We start from the raw sequence: 20534 nt of genomic DNA, 5'->3' as shown, positions 1-20534 counted from the left end.
TGAGGCTAAGGAGCCAAGGCAGAGCACACCATAGATGTTTCTTTCAGATGTAAGAAACCACAGAATAAGCAAAGGCCATTCACCCCTACAACCACACTCCTTCCATAGCCCTGAATAATCTTCTCTGCTCCTCCAGTTGTTGTTGTTCGTCCTTCGGAGTCGAAGACGACCACGACTTCTGTCAGGTGGAGGGTTTGCGACTGTGGGTCCGGGGGTGACTGGGCCCTGAAAGCTCGCCCACATGTGGGACACATGAGGGTAGGTGCTGCAATGGAAGTGGAGGTAGCTCGAGCCTTACACGTGGTGCGTTTCCTCTGAGCCTCTGCGGTGCGTCTGATTTCTGCTGCACACGCTCCTTTAGTGGTCCTGCTCCACCAGGTTGGGCGGTCCAGAGCAAGCGATTCCCAGCGACTGGGATTGATGTTGAGGTCTTTGAGGGACACTTTGAGGCAGTCTTTGAAATGTTTCTTCTGCCCTCCAACTGAGCGCTTGCCCTGGCTCAGCTCTCCATACAGCAGCTGTTTTGGTAGTCGACTGTCAGACATCCTGACGACATGGCCAGCCCATCTGGCTTAGGCTTTCTGTAGGAGGGTGTAGACGCTGTGGGTGCTAGCCTGCTCCAGGACCTCCATGTCTGGGACTTTGTCCTGCCATCATACATAGAGAAGTCTGCGGAGGCAGCTCAAATGGAAGTGGTTGAGCTGTTTAGCGTGTCTGCTGTAGACAGTCCAGGTCTCACTGGCATAGAGGAGGGTGGTGAGAACCACTGCTCAGTAGACCTTCAGTAGTCAGTATCAGTAGTCTTGTGACAATCACCGAGGCATCTCCCTCCTGTCCATAGCTGGGAAGATCTTGGCTCGCGTCCTGCTTAATCGCCTTCTCCAACACCTTGAGCAAGGTCTCCTCCCAGAAAGCCAGTGTGGCTTCCGTGCAGAGTGTGGAACTGTCAACGTGATATTTGTTGCATGCTCCTCCAGTACTGAATACCTGAAAGTTCAGAGACAGTGAAGAAGTTGACACAGGCAGTGCTGATGTCACCAGCAGATATGTGGAAACTGATTCTGCTTTTGGATTCAAAGTACATTTATTACCAAAGTGTGTATACATTACACAACCTTGAGATCTGATGCCTTACAGGCAGCCACAGAACAAGTAACCCAAAAGAACCCAAAGGTCACCATGTAGGTGAGAAATAAGGAGAGGCCATTGCCGGAGATTCTCTGGTTAGGATCAGATTATTTTAATGTCATATACGCCTGGGTGCAATGAAATTCCTTGCTCTCGTGAAACTCACGGAGTAAACAGTATACATCATAATGATAAATACAACCAAAGCAGTGATAAATGCAGAACTTCGGAATGGCACAAACATCACAGTGTAACAAGGAAAACCAAAGTGACATTAATGATACGACTGAGAGAGGGAGAAATAAGGATTTGAGAACGCGGTAGCACCATTGGGAAGGGTATTCAAAAGAGCTGAGTGGTTTAGAGGTCTGAAAGCAGTGGGGAAGAAGCTGTTCTTCAATCTGGATGTCCAGGCTTTCTAGCTCCTGTTTCTTCTACCAGATAGTAGAAGAAAGAAAAGATACCGGATAGGGTGGCAGGCATCCTTGATGGTAATAATAGCTTTCCAAAGATAACACACTGTGAAGGTGTTTAAGGTAATAAAAAAGGCCGTTGGACAAGGATGGTGTGTGGTTAATCTTGTCCAAGACTAGACAGACTGATTCAACGATTGTTTATCAGTCCTATTTTTTAGAATTAATGATATGTTGAAGGCCCAATGCCAAGAATAAATGAAACAAACACACTCTTTTCATGCTAATTACTAATAAACGTATGAGTCCTGGAACTGGTGATTATGACTTTCTAGACGTGACCTTCAATGAATGTTTCAGTTCCTAAGATCCATGATATTGCTTTAATCCACAAAAAGTGGGTCTCAGATATTTGGTAGGGATGGTTCAAATTTGGTTAACCCTTGAAAGGGGAACGTTGATCTAAGTAACTGTAGGCCAGGGAGAAAGAAACCTCCACCAGCCTCTGATCCTTGTTGATATCAGTAACTGTGCACCTCTGTCAGGTTAAAATATATTGAGTAGAAATCTGGCTTCATTAAGAATGTTCACATAGTCAAACATTTCAATAACACACACATCTAGATTCAAATCTGAAGAACTGCTTTTGGACTAAAGCTGCACAGACATCCATGAAATCAGTAGTGTATCCCAGATACTGGTGCTGGGGCCTTCACTGCTTGTGATAGATTAACATGATGATGGCAGTTGGTTCTTCACTTGTGAAGATCAGGAGGGGAGAAGAGTCCTTGGAGTGATGGCACATTCGTTGGTGACTAAAGAGGCCAGTCCTAGATCTACTGACTCTGGAGCAGTGGGGACATGGGATAGCTGGGATGCCGGTGCTTGGGTAGTAGGATCCTTCCTGTGCCTCCTCTTCTCCTCAGGTCTTCTGGATTCCTCAAGGTTCTTGTCTGCAACATGGATCAGCATTCCTCAGTGTCGCAAGCCAGCCGCAGCCACCAATTGACCTCAATATTTGCCTGAGGAAGCTGCTGCATGAGTTGGTGTCTGTACCTCATGCGCAGAGCACGACGATCTCTCTTGTCCTGAGGGAGTTCGCCCTAGAGTACTGCTTTTGCTAACCTAAGTTGTCCATGCGAGACACATGGCCTGACCAGTGGAGCTGCCTGAGCAACAGAGTGGCTTCAGTGCCTGGAAGTTGAACGTTCTCCAGGATCTCGTTGCTGGAGACACAATCCAACTTAAATGTGAATAACATACAGTAGAGCGTAGCACAGGAGCAGGCCCTTCGGCCCGCAATGTTTTGCCTAACCAACTAAAAAACTAAATCAAAAACCTCTTAAAATTAACCCCTCCTACTACACAATGTCCAATCCCGCCATCTTCCTCACATTCATGTGCCTATCTGAACATTACTAAAAGCCTCTAGTGTATTTGACTCTACCACCATGCTAGGCAGCACATTCCAGGTACCCACCAAGCTCGGAGTTAAAAAACTTATCCATCACATCCCCTTTAAACCTAACCCATCTCACCTTCAATGCATGCCGTCTGAGATTAGACATCTCTACTCTGGGAAAAAGATACTCCCTGTCTACTCTATCTATGCCTCTCCTCTCAACCTCTGCCACTCTAAAGAAAACAATCCAAGTTTGTCCAGCATCTCAAGATAGCGCATGCCCTCTAAACCAGTCAACATCCTGGTAAACCTCTTCTGCACCCTCTCCAAAGTCTCAACATCCTCCCTATAGTGGGGCGACCAGACCTGGTAGTAATACTCCAGATGTGGCCTAACCAGTTTTACAAAGTTGCCACATAACCTCTTGACTTTTGAACTCAATTACTTGATTAATAAAAGCAAGCATTCCATAAGCTTTCTTAACCCCCATTAACTGTGTAGCCACTTTCAAGGAGCTATGAAGTTGAATCCCAAGATCTCTCTGCTCAGCAGCACTGTTAAGGATCTTGCCCTTAACAGTGTACTGTCTCCTTGCAATTGCCCTACCAAGGTGCAACAACTCAATTTATCTGGGTTAAACTCCAGCCGCCATTTCTCTGCCCAAATATACAACTGATCATGCTCTATTCTTTGCCAGTCTTCTACACCAACAACAACTCCACCAATCTTGGTATCATCTGCAAACTTACAAACCCATCCATCTGTATTTTCATCCAGGTCATTTATATACATTACAAACAGCTGAGGTCCCAGCACAGATCCCTGTGGAACACCACTAATTACAGATCTCCAGCTCCAATAAGTCCTTTCAACCACTACCCTCTGTCTTCTATGCACAAGCCAGTTCTGAATCCAAACAGCCAATTTGCCATGAACCTCATTCATCTTAATCTTCTGGATTAACCTCCCATGAGGGACTTCATCAAACACCTTACTAAAATCCATGTAGACAACATCCACTGCCCTACCTTCATCAATCTCTGTCATCACCTTGTCAAAAAACTCGATCAAGTTAGTAGGACACGACTTACCCTGCACAAAGCCATACTGGCTCTCCCTAATTAGGCCATGGGTTTCCAAATGGTCATATATCCTATTCCTAAAAATTTTCTTTAGCAATTTCCCTACAACTGTCATGAGACTTGCCGGTCTATAGTTTCCAGGATTTTCCCTTGTTCCTTCTTACACTAGCCACTTGCCAGTACTTGGAGAGCTCGCCTATGCCCAGAGAGCACATGAAGATACTGGTCAAAGCCCCTGCAATCTTGTCTCTGGCTTTGCTCCAAAACCCTGTGGTAAATACCATCAGGCCATGTAGATTTATCCACCTTGATCCTCATTAGGAGGCCCAATACTTCCTCTCCTTGGCCTCTAAATGCCCTAACATATTTATACACTCAGCACTGATCTCCTGGTCCTCCATGTCCTTTTCCTTGGTAATTACTGAAGCAAAGTACTCATTAAGTACCTAACTCACATTCCCACATCGAAGCAAATCTTCATCTCTTTACCCTAGAGTGGGCCTACCATCTCCCCAGTTATCCTCTTGCTCTTGGTGTCTGTATAGAATTCCTTAGGATTCACCTTAATCCCACTTGCCAAGGACTTTTCATGGCCCCTTCTGGCTTTCCTAATTCCCTTCTTTAGTTCTTTTCTGGCTTCTTTACACTCCTCATGTGCTCTGTTTGATCCTGACTTCTGAAGTTTTACATACTTTTCCTTCTTCTTCTTGACTAAATTCATCACCTCTATGGACATCCAAGGTTCTCTTAAATTTTCATCCCTGTCCTTCCTTCTAATAGGAACATACCTTTCCTGTACTCTGTAGAATTGATCTGTAAACACCCTCCACATGTCTGATGTGGATTTGCCAGAGAAAGGGTGTTCCCAATTAACATTCATTAGTTTCCTGCCTAATGTCCTCATAACTTACTCCACTCTCATTTAAAATTCTCCCGCAAGGATTATACCTATCCTTATCTATAGCTATCCTGTAAGTTAAGGTGGTGTGGTCACTGTTCCCTAACTTCATCCACTGAAAGGTCAGTCTCATTATCCAACACCAGGTCCAGTACAGCCCCTTGTCTCATTGGATCTTCTACAGACTTCAGAAGCCCTCTGGATACATTTAACAAACTCTGCCCCATCTAAACCCCTTGAACTAAGAAAGACCCAGTTTATATTAGGGATTGTAGCGATGTGCTACACACGGAGCTAGAAATAACGACACACAGTCTGTAAGCTGCACCCAAGACTGGTTTATTCAAACTTCGCGGCACTGGCTTTTACACAGTTCCGTTTCCGCCCTCTCCGGGCGGGAATGACATCAGAGGTGCATTACAGAAGTCTCTACCCGCGCGTGGGCTTTCTCCCCTTGCTGGTGAAGAAGAAGGCCCAGCGCCATTTTGGGGCTGGCCTCTCTGCCGAAGTGCGCACCATTTTGTGAGCCGGTTCCCCTGCGTAGAAAGTGGGTCACCACAGGATGTTGAAATCCCTCATGTCAACAACCCTATTATTTTTACACACACAATGTAGGAGAAATGATCATAAAGTTTGTGGATGACACCAAAATTGGCTTTGTGGTGAATAGCAAGGCAGGTTGTCGCAGGCTTTGTACAGCAGGATCAACACTCACTGGACGCATTATTAGGTACACTTGCTCATTAATGCAAATATCTAATCAGCCAATCACGTGGCAGCAACTTAATACATAAAAGCATGCAGACATGGTCGAGAGGTTCAGTTGCTGTTCAGAGAAAATATTAGAATGGGGAAAAACTGTGATCTAAGTATCAGAAGATCTGGAGGATCAGAGGGATCTTGGGGTCCGAGTCCATAGGACACTCAAAGCTCCTACGCAGGTTGACTCTGTGGTTAGGAAGGCATACGGTGCATTGACCTTCATCACTCGTAGGATTGAGTTAAAGAGCCGAGCGGTAATGTTGCAGCTATATAGGACCCTGGTCAGATCCCACTTGGAGTACTGTGTTCAATTCTGGTCGTCTCACCTGAGGAAGGATGTGGAAACCATAGAAAGGGTGCAGAGGAGATTTACAGGAATGTTGCCTGGATTGGGGAGCATGCCTTATGAGAATAGGTTGAGTGAACTCGGCCTGTTCTCCTTGGAGCGACGGAGGATGAGAGGTGATAGAGGTGCACAAGATAATGAGAGGCATTGATCATGTGGATAGTCAGAGGCTTTTTCCCAGGGCTGAAATGACTAGCACAGGAGGGATAGTTTTAAGGTGCTTGGAAGCAGGTACAGAGGAGATGTCAGGGGTAAGTTGTTTATGCAGAGAGTGGTGAGTGCGTGGAATGGGCTGCCAGCAGCAGTGGTGGAGGCGGATACGATAGGGTCTTTTAAGAGACTCCTGGATGGCTACATGGAGCTTAGAAAATTAGAGGGCTATGGATAAAGCCTAGGTAGTTCTAAGGTAAAGACATGTTCGGCACAGCTTTGTGGGCCGAAGGGCCTGTATTGTGCTGTAGGTTTTCTATGTTTCTATGTTTTTAAGTAACTTTGACTGTGGAAAGTTTGTTGGAGCCAGACAGGTTGTTTTGATTATCTCAGAAACTGCTGAAGTCCTGGGATTTTCATGCACAACACTCTCTAGACTTTACAGAGAATAGTGCAAAAACAAAAAATAACATGCAGAGAGTGGCAGTCCTGTGGGTGAAAACACCTTGTTAATGAGGGAGGTCAGAGAAGAATGGCCAGACTGGTTCAAACTGACAGGAAGATGATGATAACTCATATAACCACGCATTACAATAGTGGTGTGCAGAAGAGCGTCTCTGAATACATGATAGTTCAGTAGTTCAAATTAAAATCAGAGAATGTATACAGTGTACAACCTACAATTCCTACTCTCCACAGACATCCTCTAAACAGAAAAAACCCCAAAGAACGAATGACAGAAAAAGACAAAAGAACCCCAAAGCCCCTGCCCCCCCATGCACAAGCTGCAGCAAGCAGCATCAATTCCCCCCCCCCCACTTATTCTGGCATAAAATGTCAGCGTTCCCACCACCCACCATGTAAGCGACAGCAAAGCCCCCTAAGAGAGACCATGGTCTATAGCCCATCATAAGCTAACTGTTCACTCCAATATTTCGACATCCCACAGGCTCTCTCTCTCTCTCTCTCTCTCTCTCACTAACAAGGGAGGGGCAGAAGAGACAACAGTTAACATATCGATGTTACAGTCAATCTGAAGCATTGCTTTTTTATTTCAAGTTCCCCGATTTGAAAATCAGCAAATCGATTACCGAGTGCAGAGTTCTCCTACAGCCACCCTATTGTCTTCGATGTTCCAGTTCCCGCTAAGCTTCAGTATGTGACACCAGCAAGAATTCAGATCCTGAAGTCACCCGACTTCAGGCCAAACCTGGACATACCAAAACGCGTCAATCCGTTGGCTACATCAGCAGAAGAGAATGAACATACACTCAGTGGCCACTTTATTAAGTACAAAAGCTAAAAAGTGGCTGCTGTGTGTGGATCAGATGGAAAGTTGAGTGAAGCCTTGGCACCTGGAATTTAATGCAGACAAGTGTGATTTTGTACGTTTTGAGAACTAAAACAGGAGTAGGACATATACAGTAAACGATCGAGTGCTGAGGAATGTTGTTGAAGACAGGGACCTCAGGGTCCAAACCTGTAGTTCCCTAAACCTGAAAGGGTGGTGAAGAAGGCACATGGCATGCTGGCCTCATGGTTAAGGACACAGAATAAAGAAGATAGAACGTTATGATACAAACCACACTTGGAGTATTGTGTGCAATTCTGGTCGCCACGCTGTAGAAAGGATATAATGATACTGGAGAGACTTTCGAGAGGTTCACCAGGATGTTGCCTGAATGGGAGGACTTTAGCTGTGGGGAAAAGCTACACAGGCTGGGCTTGCTTTTCCTGGAGCAATGGGGGTTAAGAGATGAAATGATAGAAGTAAATAAAATTATAGGAGGCACAGATAGTGTAGATAATCAGAACCTTTCTTTTTGTCTCCACCAAAAACAATTGGCACAGGCTTAAGATCAAAGAAAGATGCTTTGAAGAAGATTTGGAGGGCTAAGAGTTCTATACTGAGAGTGGCTGACATCCAGATCTTGCAGCCAGAGGATGTGGTGGGATCCGATACAATTTTAAGAAGCATTTAGACAGGCTCTTGAATAGATAAGGAATAGAAAGGTGCAGACCTAAAGCAGGCAAATGTCATCGGTAGAGGTGGACAAAAGAGCTGTCATGGCTGTAGTCAGCCTAAGGGCCTGTTTCTGTGCTGACTACTCCATGATCATTCTGTAGAAGGAGTGTTTCCTTTAGCAGAGAAGGGGAGAATCTGTCAAGATAAAGACCAAATTCAATGCTTGCATAAATCATGCTGAAGTGTCAGGCTTCAATGGCATTGGCCTGACCCGCACCTACTTCCAGGCGTTCAGGCCTCTAGAACAGTCACTTCCAGGATCTCCAGCCCCTATCTTGGTATTCCGGGAGAAATTAGCCATTCTCGGGCCTTATCACTGCCCAACCAACACCAGACCTCAGATGCATCTATTTCATCCTGGGAACTACCCAATCGCATCCCTGGGCTGGAGTAAACAACAGCAGGACACTGCAGTACTGAAAGAAAATTGCTGAAGTAAAACACTTCACAGACATGAGTTAACGAGATGATTTAAATATTTACATATTTGAAGCTGCCTTTCCTTACTGCAATAAACATGCCAATGGAATTTTGCAAATTTTACAATTTATGGAAATATATACGTATTACCTATTTGCAACTTTTCTGCCTTACCTGCTTTAGAGTTCGCAGGGCCTTATGCAGAATCCAGAATGCTGCAGATGTTAAAGTGTTCATATCGGCTGCTGTGAAACTAATTATCTCATACCGGATGGCTGACCGTTTAAAGACCATGAAGATGTTGAGAAAGGCTGGCGTTGAGGTATATAAAAATGGAAGATGATGGAGATGTTCCGCAGGTCAGGTGGCATCTGTGGAAAGAGAAGTAGCTCACGTTCCAGGCATTTAAATAAACATTTGCAATATTATATCGTGTGATTAAAGATACATCGCTGTACCAGCCACTGCCAGTTAAGTGTTAATTTGATTCACACCCTGCCATACAGAACGACAACAACACAAAAGAGCTTACGGACACTCCATTGGTGATGATGTTACCATGTTACTGTTTCAAGGCGTGACAATACTGTGATCAATATTAATAGAGGAAGAGGGTTCGCTAGGTAGGGCAGTGCCAATAGCAGCCAGTAGATATGATGGATATGTTGACAAGCTCAAAAAGTATGAACAAATTAGTCCATCTTCCCTGTAAGTGAAATGAGTGTGGAGGATCCATGGATTGTACCTTTTATACAATATTTTACCAAAAACTGTTATTGGTTGAATGCTTCCACCATTCAGTAATGGATGTCGATAGCTTTATCTTGTTACTTAAAGTTAAAAGTTCAAGTTTATTGTCATTCAAACATCCACATGTGTGCAGCTAAATGAAACATCATCCCTCTGGGGCCAAGGTGCAGAACTCAGTCACACACAGCACATAGATTTACAACACACACAAAGTACTGGAGGAACTCAGCAGGTCAGGTAGCATCTACAGAAATGAATAAACAGTTGATGCTTCAGACGGAAGGCCTTCTTCAGGACTGAGAAGGAAGGTGGAAAATGCCAGAATAAAAAAGTGGGGATAGGGGGAAGAGGCTAGCCGGAAGGCAGTAGGTGAAGCCAAGCAGGAGGGGGAGGGGGGAAGGTCAAGGGCTGGAGAAGAAAGAGTGGACCATCGGAGAAAGGGAAGGAGGAGGGGACCCAGGCGCAGGTGAGAAGAAGTGAAAGGTCAGAGTGGGGTATAGAGGAAGGTGGGGGAATTTGTTTACCAGAAGGAGAAATTGATAGGTTGGAGGGTACCCAGATGGAATATAAGGTCCACGAGTGAATCTGCAGATGCTGGAAATAAATAAAAACTCAAAATGCTGGCAGAACTCAGCAGGCCAGACAGCATCTATGGGAGGAGGTAGTGACGACGTTTTGGGCCGAAACCTTTCATCAGGAGTGAAGTAACATGGGATGGTCGAGGGGGTATAAGAAGTGGGGGGAGGGATGAAGTAGAGAGCTGGGAGGTGATAGGCTGGAGGGAAATGGGCTGGGGGAAGGTGGAGAATTATGGGAAATAAAAGAGAAAGAAAGGTAGGGCTGGGGGGGAGATTATAGTTAGGGGGGAAAAAAGAGAGAGAAAGAGAACCAGACTAAAATAATAGATAGGGATGGGGGTAAGGGGGGGGCAGGGGTATCAACGGAGGTCTGTGAGTTGGATGTTCATGCTGGCAGGTAGGAGGCTACCTAGGCGGGAGATAAGGTATTGCTCCATCAACCTGCGTGTGGCCTCATCTTGACGGTAGAGGAGGCCATGGACAGACATGTCGGAGTGGGAGTGGTCTGTGGAATTGAAGTGTGTGGCCACAGGGAGATCCCGCCACTGCTGGAGGACTGAGTGCCGGCGTTCGGTGAAATGGTCTCCCAGTCTGCGGCGGGTCTCCCCAATGTATAAATGGCCACATCGGGAGCACCGGACCACTCCCACTCTGACATGTCTGTCCATGGCCTCTACCGTCAAGATGAGGCCACACACAGGTCGATGGAGCAATACCTTATCTCCTGCCTAGGTAGCCTCCTGCCTGCTGGCATGAACATTCAACTCACAGACCTCCGTTGATACCCCTGACCCCTCTTACCCCCATCCCTATCTATTATTTTAGTCTGGTTCTCTTTCTCTCTCTTTTTTCCCCCCCTCACTATGATCTCCCCCCAGCCCTACCTTTCTTTCTCTTTTATTTCCCATAATTCTCCACCTTCCCCCAGCCCATTTCCTTCCAGCCTATCACTTCCCAGCTCTCTACTTCATCCCTCCCCCCACTTCTTATCCCCCCTCGACCATCCCACGTTACTTAGATAGATAGATAGATAGATAGATACTTTATTCATCCCCATGGGGAAATTCAACTTTTTTCCAATGTCCCATACACTTGTTGTAGCAAAACTAATTACATACAATACTTAACTCAGTAAAAAATATGATATGCATCTAAATCACTATCTCAAAAAGCATTAATAATAGCTTTTAAAAAGTTCTTAAGTCCTGGCGGTAGAATTGTAAAGCCTAATGGCATTGGGGAGTATTGACCTCTTCATCCTGTCTGAGGAGCATTGCATCGATAGTAACCTGTCGCTGAAACTGCTTCTCTGTCTCTGGATGGTGCTATGTAGAGGATGTTCAGAGTTATCCATAATTGACCGTAGCCTACTCAGCGCCCTTCGCTCAGCTACCGATGTTAAACTCTCCAGTACTTTGCCCACGACAGAGCCCGCCTTCCTTACCAGCTTATTAAGACGTGAGGCGTCCCTCTTCTTAATGCTTCCTCCCCAACACGCCACCACAAAGAAGAGGGCGCTCTCCACAACTGACCTATAGAACATCTTCAGCATCTCACTACAGACATTGAATGACGCCAACCTTCTAAGGAAGTACAGTCGACTCTGTGCCTTCCTGCACAAGGCACTCCTGATGAAGGGTTTCGGCCCAAAACGTCGTCACTACCTCCTCCCATAGATGCTGTCTGGCCTGCTGAGTTCTGCCAGCATTTTGTGTTTTTATTTGGAATATAAGGTATTGCTCCTCCACTCTGAGGAGGCCACGGACCTGCACATCAGAACAGAAAGGGAATATACTTACTATCCAGCACATACAGTCACAAATAATACTAACACAAGTCCCTGAGTGGCATGGCCTGAAGATTGACAAGCTGGCGTGGTGCGAGGTGTAAGTTTATGTAAAATTATTACACTGAGACAAGCTGTGCTATAAAGGTGTGAAACAGCAAAAGTAACCAGTGAGGGCTGAGAGTGTGCCTGGGAGTTGGGAGCAGGGGCAAAGCATTCAGAAAGGGTGTGCATGTGCGCTGGGTGGCAACAAAGTGTTCAGAAGTGTAACAGCCTGGGGTAAGAAGCTGTTTCCCAGCCTGATCGTTCTGGTTCTCATGCTGGGCTACAGCAGATGGTCAAAGAGTTTGTGGGAAGGATGGGAGGGGTCTTTAAGAATGCTGGAGATGCTGAGTATGCAGTATATGTCCTGACTGGGAGGGAGAGAGACCCCGATGATATTTTCAGCAATCCTTACTATCCATTGCAGGGTCTTGCCATTTGCTGCATTGCATTTTCCATTCCAGAGATTGATGCATTTGCCTGTGGAAACAGTAACACAATAGAATCTATGGGCACTACTTTAATCAAACACAAAACATACACTACTAATTAAGGTACAAATTTTCGCCTCATCACCATCCACTTAGAATTAGTAGGAATAGGCAATAACTATGTGTCTTTTGGCATAATTCACATCCCAAGGATGTTTTAAATAAAACTTGCTTACACATCAGAGCTAAGTGTCTAGGTCAAAAGACAGTTAGCTTTTTAACATTACTTAAGTACAACTACACAGTTAGGATTTGAACTCTTAATGCATAAGACTTAATTTCCACATAGAAAGCCTACAAGATGGGTTTTTAGAGCAGCTTGTGATTGAGCCCATTAGGGGAATGACATTTCTGGATTGGGTGCTATGTAATGACCCAGATTTGATTAGGGAGCTTAAGGTAAAAGAACCATTAGAAGCCAGTGATCATATGATAGCATTCACCCTGCGGTTTGAGGAGAAGCTGAAAGCAGAGTGACAGAACATAACAGTGGTGATGAGGAAGTTTTAAACAACCCTAAGACAACTACCTACCTGTGGAAGCTCAGCGAGACGTTTAAGTTTAAAAAAAGCTCAGTGAAATGTTCAAGTTCTGAAAAAAAGCACAAGACATTTGAGTTAAAACAAAATGGATGAATTGATGGGTTCATAAACAATGAGTGTCAAGTAATCAAAGAGTAGAAATGACTGGCTACATCAGGAAGACAGATGTGTTTGAATGCATAAGAAATAACAGAATATTGTATACTGAGCAAATTGAACTGTATTTTGAAGCAAATGAAATAGCCATTGAAAAGCAAGGGCCAGTTTTGCTGAGTGCTTTGGGTGGAAAGGCATATGGTTTGCATAGAAGTTCAACTGCTCCAAAACAAACCAGCCAAAATTAGTTTTGCTGATATAGTAAAAGTAAAGCAGGAACATTTAGAACCAAAATCATTGTTGATCGCAGATGACTTTAGGTGTCATAAGTGGAATCAAAAGGAAGGGGAGTCCATTTCAGCATACGTGGCTGAATTGAAGAGATTGCCTGAGCATTGTCAGTTCAGTGATGGGTTTAATGATGCTCTGAGAGATTGTTTGGCTTGTGGAATCTTACAAGAAAACATTCAAAAATGGCTCCTAACTGAAGCACAGTTCACATTAAAAAGAGCAGTTGAAATCGCTATATCAATGGAAACAGCAGTTAGAGGCAGAAGTGAGTTGCAGTCAGGAATGAAAGTGGGCATGATCAAAATTGCAACATCTGAACAGACACCGGCCTGGCTGAATATATTGTGTTACTGTTATAGCAGGGGTTCACATACACCAGGCCAATGCAGGATTCAAGGTGAAACTTGCAGAAAATTGAACAAAAGTAGGACACATACAAAGAGCATGTCGGGCAGACAAAGATAAATGGACTGCACAGAGAAGAGAAAAATACAGTGATGCTTGAAAGTTTGTGAACCCTGGAGAATTTTCCCTACTTCTGCATAAATATGACCTAAAATATGATCAGATCTTCACATAAGTTCTAAAACAAAAAATAAGTAACACAAAAAAACATCCTTGCTCATTTATTTATCGAGAAAAATAGTCTATTTGTTTGAAAATGTATGTAAACCTCTGGTGTAATGCCTTCTACAAACCCTTTTTGTGGTTAGGTGATCCAATCAATAAGATGAGATTGGAGGTGTGGGTTGTAGAGGTGTCCTGCCCTATAAAAAAGACAAAGTCAGGTTACTGACAGAGCCTGCTCTTCTCAAGGAAGATCTGTTTATGTGCATCATCCTGCAATCAAAATCACTTTCAGAGGACCTTAGAAATCAAAATCACTTTCAGAGGACCTTAGAAATCAAAACAACTTTCAGAGGACCTTAGAAATCAAAACAACTTTCAGAGGACCTTACAATTCAGAGAATTGTAAAGATGCATAAAGCTGGAAAGGGTGACAAAAACATTTCTAAAGACCTGAGTGTTCATCAGGTAAGAGAAATTGTCTACAAATGGAGGAAACTCAGTACTGTTGCTACTCTCCCTAGGAATGGGCATTCTGTAAAGATCACACCATGCAATGCTGAAGGAGGTGAAAAAGAACCCAAGGGTAACAGCAAAAGACCTTAAATTGTCTACAAATTGCTATAGTCTCTGTTCGTGTATCTACTATAAGAAAAACACAAAAACGTTGTTCATGGAAGGAAACCCATTGTTCTCCAAAAATACATTGCTGCATGTCTCAAGTTTGCAAAGGTCCACCTGGATGTTCCACAACACTTCTGGGGCAATGTTCTATGGACAGATGAGACAAAAGTTGAACACCTTAGCAGAAATTCACATTACTATGTTTGGAGGAAAAAGGGCACTGCACACCAACACCAAAACCTCATGCCAACTGTGAAGCATGGTGGAAGGAGCATCATGGTTTGGGGCTGCTTCGCTGCCTCAAGGCCTGGACAGCTTGTTATCATTGGGAGAACAATGAATTCAAAATTGCATCAAGACATTTTACATGAGAATGTCAGAGTACCAATCCAACACCCGAAGCTTGTTATAAGCTGGATAGTGCAAGAAGACAATAATCCGAAAGACAAGAGTAAGTCACAACAAAATGGTTTAAAAAGAGGAAAATTCATGTTTTGGAATCTGAGTCAAAGTCCTGACCTTAATCCTATAGAAATATTGTCGAAGGACCTGAAGCAAGCATGCCCACCAACATTCCAGAGTTGAAGCAAGTTTGTATGGAGGAATGGCCTGATATTTCTCCAAGCCGATGCGCAAGATTGATCAACAGTTACTGGAAACGTTTGGTTGAAGTTATTGCTATACAAGGGGGTCACACCAGCCAGTGAAAGCGAAGGTTCGCATACTTTTTCCAAGAGATACATATAATGTTGGATCATTTTTCTCAATAAATAAATGAACAAGTATAGTGTTTTTGTGTTATTTATTTAATTGGGTTCTCTTTATCTAGCTTTTGGACCTACATGAAAATCTGATCATATTTTAGGTCATATTTATGCAGAAGCAGAGAAAATTCCACAGGGTACACAAACTTTCTAGCACCAGTATAAAACGTCTAATTGCAGTTTCAAAAAGACCACTAATCAGCATGCTATTGGTGAAAAATATGATAATGATGAGAGTGACACAGGACTGAGTAGCCTTGAGAGTTACAATGTGAAATCTCACTTCATCTGTCTGAGGAGCCCACCTGCTTCAAGCAGGGTTCAATTATACCGGTGCCTAAAAAGAACTTGGCAACCTGCCTCAATGACTATTGTCTAATAGCACCTATATCCAACATGATGAAGTGTTTTCAAAGTTCGAAGTGCAATGTAAAAGTTATTATCAGAGTACATAAATGTCACCACATACAACCCTAAGATTCTTTTTCATGCGGACATGCCTTGCAAATCTATAGAACAGTAACTGTAAGCAGGATCAATGACCAACAAACTGTGCAAATGTAAATAAATAGCAAAAAATTTGCCTGTTGGAGGAGATGCATTGGCTCTTCACTCAACCCTAGAACAACAGGACAGCGAAGATGCATACATCAGGATGCTCTTAATGGACTACATCTCATCATTTAATACCATCATCTCCCTCAAAACTTATCAATATGCTCCAGGTCCTTGGCCTCAATACCTCCTTGTGCGATTGGATCCTCACTTGCAGACCCCAGTCTGTACAGATTGACAACAACGTCTCCCCCATGATCTCCATCAGCACAGGAGAACCACAGGGCTGTGTGCTTAGCCCTCTGCTCTACTCACTTTACACTTATGACTGTGTGGCTAAGCACAGTTCCAACGCCATATTCAAGTTTGCTGATGTTATAGGCCGAATCAAAGGTGGTGATGAATCAGCATCTAGGAGGGAAGATGCCACAATACCAGCTGCTTACTCCATGCCAGCAAGAGCAAGAAGCTTGTTATTGACTTCAGGAGAAGGAAACAAGGGGACTATGAACTGGTCCTCATCGGAGGATCAGGGGTGGGGAGGGTCAGCAACTTTAAATTCCTCGGTGTTATTATTTTGGAGGACATATTCTGGGCCCAGCATGTAAGTGGAATTCTGAAGAAAGCACGGCAGTGCCTCTACTTCCCAAGGAGTTTGAGAAGATTCGGCATGACATCTAAAACTTCAACAAACTTTTATGGATGCATGGTGGAGAGTGTATTGACTGGCTACATCACAGCTTGGTATGGAAACACCAATAACTTTGAAAAGAAAATCTTACAAAAAGTAGTGGATATGGCTCAACCTATCATCAGCAAAGTGTTCCCAACCATTCAGCACATCTACATAAATGCTGTGGCAGGAAAGCAACCTCCATCATCAAGGACTCCCACCACCGAGGACATTCTCTCTTCTCACTGCTGCCATCGGGAAGAAGGTACAGGAGCCTCAGTACTCACAGCACCAGGTTCAGGGACAAGTTATTACCCCACAACCATCAGTCACTTGAACCAAAGGGGACAACTTCTCTCTGGTTCGCTTGCTCCATCATTGAACTGTTCCCACAACATATGGACTCACTTTCGAGGATGATTCATCTCATATTCTCGATATTTATTGCTTATTTATTTAGTACCATTACTTCTTTCTTTTTGTATTTACACAGTTTATTGTCTTTTGCACACTGGTTGAACACCCAAGTTGGTGTGGTCTTTCATTGATTCTATTATGGTTGTTATTCTAGTATGGATTTATTGTGTATGCCTGCAAGAAAATGAATTGCAGCATTCTATGTGGTGACATATATGTACTTTGATAATAAATTTACTTCAAATTTTGAAAACTAACAATAAACAAGCAATATGACGTACGCCAGAAGTGAACAGCAAATTAATTAAAATGGAATTGGATACCAGTTTGATGTTTCACCCATTCCACAAAATGAGTTTGAATGGCATTTCAAAGATACTAAGCTAAAGCCCGCAGATATCCAGTGAATAAGGTATACTGGAGAAAATATAACTCCGGTGGGAATGGCATTTGTAACAGCAAAATTTAAAAACCAACAAGCCACATTGTATGTGGTAAAAACAGGAGGGCCTGCACTGAGGGATCATGATTGGCTGAGACAACTACAACTTGATTGAAGATCCATCCAGTATTTGCATGCCACATCCCCGGCAATAGAGGCAACTGAAAGCAAATTAAGAAAGGTACTGGATGATGCCACAGCAGTGTTCAGGGATGACATTGGAAAACTCAAACATATCAAGCAAAAATTGTGCTAAATGAAAAGGCCACACTCAAATTTTACAAATCCTGTCCAGGTCCTTATGCCATCCATGATAAATTAGCCAGTGACCTAGATTGTATGGAGGCTGAAGGAATTCTTTCCAATGTTGAGTGGAGCCCATGGACAATGCCAATGGTCCCAGTAGACAAGAAGAATGAGTTTGTCAGGATCTGTGGAGATTTTAAGGTCACCATCAACCCAGTATTGAAAGTAGATCAACACCCTCTGCCCAGGATAGAAGATATCTTAGCAAACCTTTCTGAGAGAAAATACTTCAGCAAAGTGGACTCAGCTATATATATATAATACATAAGTTGATATACAATCCATTTTGAGTTAGAGTATTGTGTAATTAATATTTCATTAATATTTGATAATAGTAAATATACTGTTTGAAAAAACATTCTTTATTTGTTTAAATAATTTATATGGGCTATATGAATGGCATATGTTATCACAACACCTCATGATACGTGTGTGCCTCGTTTAAAATAAAAACGAAGCACACAACCTATCTCTTGGCTCCCTTGTTTTCCTTTTGATTAGTTTCTATGTTTTGGAGTTATGAAACATAACACTATCAACCTCTGTTTTAAATATACTCAATGGCTCAGCCTTAAACCCTATGTATTCAGCAAAACTGGCACTTGCATTTCATCAGATATTCCATTTGCTTTAAAGTACTGCTCAATTTGCTCAGTATACAATATCCAGTCATCTGTTGTGCAATCAAATGCCTCAATTTTCCAGCTGTAACAAGCTATTTCTGCATTTTTTAATGATTATTATCACCCTGTACTCACTATTTATGAACCCGTGAATTCTTCTGTTTTCTGCCTTTTTTTAAGTTTGAACATCTTTCCTTTTGTGAAGAAAACATGTTGCTCTGAAGGAAAGAAAACTTGCTTCACTTTTTAAAAAACTCAATCTTTTCTCACTACACTTTTTTTGAACTCCAACATCTTGCTGTACTTCAACAGGTAGGTAGTCGTCTCAAGTTTGTTTTAAACTTCCTCATCAACACTTCTGTTTTGTAACTCCAAAACATAAAAACCTGTAGAAAAGAAAACAAGGGAGCCAGGAGATAAGCCGTGTACTTAATTTTTAGTTTAAACGAGATATGTACATATGACATGGTGGCATGATGACGAATGCCATTTATGTAGTCTTACATATAACCTGTAATTAATTATTTAAAGAAATAAAGGATGCTTACTCAAACACTATATTTACAATATTACTGAAATATTAAATACACAACAGATAGTTTCTTGATTAATCAGGGCGTCAAAGGTTATGGGGAGAAGGCAGGAGAATGGAGTTGAAAGGGATAAAAAAATCAGCCATGATGGAATGGTGGAGCAGACTCGATGGGCTGAATGGCCTAATTCTGCTCCTATGGCTTATGGTCTAATAAGCAATGATTATACTAGTAGTTCAACTATGACATTATTGTGAATGGTCACATATTAAGGACATGATTTGAAATTTTGTGTGCTGAATGCCCAAGGTCCTTCACAGCTAAAGTTCAAGTGCATCTAATTGATGTCACTTTCAAACTTCAGGTGGCAAATCATAAAAGCTCAGCATGAAATGCCTGAGATTTCTTTTTTCGGATTGCTTTACATCTGCAATAAAGGATGGCATTGAAGTACCATGTCTGGAATGTGATGGGTGTGAACTAGATGCAAGACTTTTGTATATTTAACAATAGTCAAATGCAAATGCACTATATCTACTATATAACAATTACTAGAATGCTTTAAAACAATTTAAAGCAAACTTCTAACCAGCCATTATTGCAGTATCGTAATCACCATACACATCGAAATGAGGCAGCCTAACGTTTTGTATTTTCTCAGTCAGTTTGTTCAATGGAAGTCAAACATTTCCTTTTAAAGTTGCAAAACTAGGTGTTTACAACCGCCCTGATCGAACTTCCTGTATCTCCTATTGCTGGAGGTGATTTATTGCAAGTTGGCATTAGAAAATAGCAAGCACATTCCTGGGAGCTGGCAATGGTTCAGCTTCAAAGAATTCTAATCTCATGCAAAGCAATGATTCCTGAGCAGTGCATGCTTCAGATACCTGAGGGCACCAACGACCAATACTACAGAGCTCAAAAGCCTTGCTGTGACAGACTGGGCGATTCCGTGCAAGCGCTGTTCCACCGTTCTGAACACACTGAAAGCCATCAGCATAAGCTCAAAGCATTGGGTGGATCAAAGACGGAGCAATCCATTACAGCCATTCAGCAATGAGATACATTACAATACTTACAACCAAGCACAAGGAACAAATGTGTCTCGAAGACCAGAATATTAGCACATTAAATATATGGTTGATATAAGCACGCCAGATTAAGTGGTAGTTTGTCCAGCAAACTGAGGTCTGAGAGCCACAGCCAGCTTGGCTGGGGTTGGCTGCCTATCTGCCCGTGCCTGTGTGTGTCTTCTGGCTCATGTTACTATGGAACTTCCTGATGGGTTAAAGATCAGTCACAGTTCAGGATTTTGAAGCCAATTCCCTTTTAGTTATTCTGCTAAATTGTTCACAGGCAGGGCACAGTCTTCTGTGGTCGCAAGTTTAATGCTGCACAGTCTACAGTTTTAGTGACCTTTCTTTACGCTGGAATTTACATGCAATTCCCAGATACCCTATCAGTTAAAACATCGAAATACCATTAACAAGCCCAGGCTGATGTTTCTCAGAACATTTTCTTTCTTTAACTGTTTTCTCTGAATTTTATTCTTTTCATGTTTTCTTCCTTTTTATTTATCCTATTTACCAGTTTTCTACCCATAGACACTTTTATTTTGTAGGTATGGTCCGTTCTCAGGTGCCAGTTGGGCAGATGCAACTCTTGGGCTTTACTTTTCTGAAATCCCCAGCAGAGGCAGCTGGATAATAATCAACAGCATGATACTCCACTGGAAAAACTGAGACAAACGGACAACAGTATCATCCAGCACAGAAAGTGGGCCATGCACATTGTGCCTTTGCAGATCTGTTGACAAACCTTCCCAAC

The 20534-nt window shown here is 42.9% G+C and overlaps 1 long non-coding RNA gene across 1 annotated transcript; it reads right to left on the bottom strand.

Moving 5' to 3' along the window:
• Window positions 1–8529: 8529 nt before the first annotated feature.
• Window positions 8530–19865, bottom strand: LOC140739615 (uncharacterized). Its single transcript, XR_012101691.1, has 4 exons — window positions 19787–19865; window positions 12808–12865; window positions 12199–12263; window positions 8530–8998 (listed from the first exon to the last, which is right to left on the bottom strand). It is a non-coding gene; the product is annotated as an uncharacterized lncRNA (long non-coding RNA).
• Window positions 19866–20534: the final 669 nt, after the last annotated feature.

This window comes from Hemitrygon akajei, chromosome 15 (genome assembly GCF_048418815.1).
Source record: "Hemitrygon akajei chromosome 15, sHemAka1.3, whole genome shotgun sequence".
Taxonomy (NCBI): domain Eukaryota; kingdom Metazoa; phylum Chordata; class Chondrichthyes; order Myliobatiformes; family Dasyatidae; genus Hemitrygon; species Hemitrygon akajei.
The sequence above is the reverse complement of the archived record's forward strand: the minus strand, read 5'-3'. Positions and strand labels throughout refer to the sequence as shown.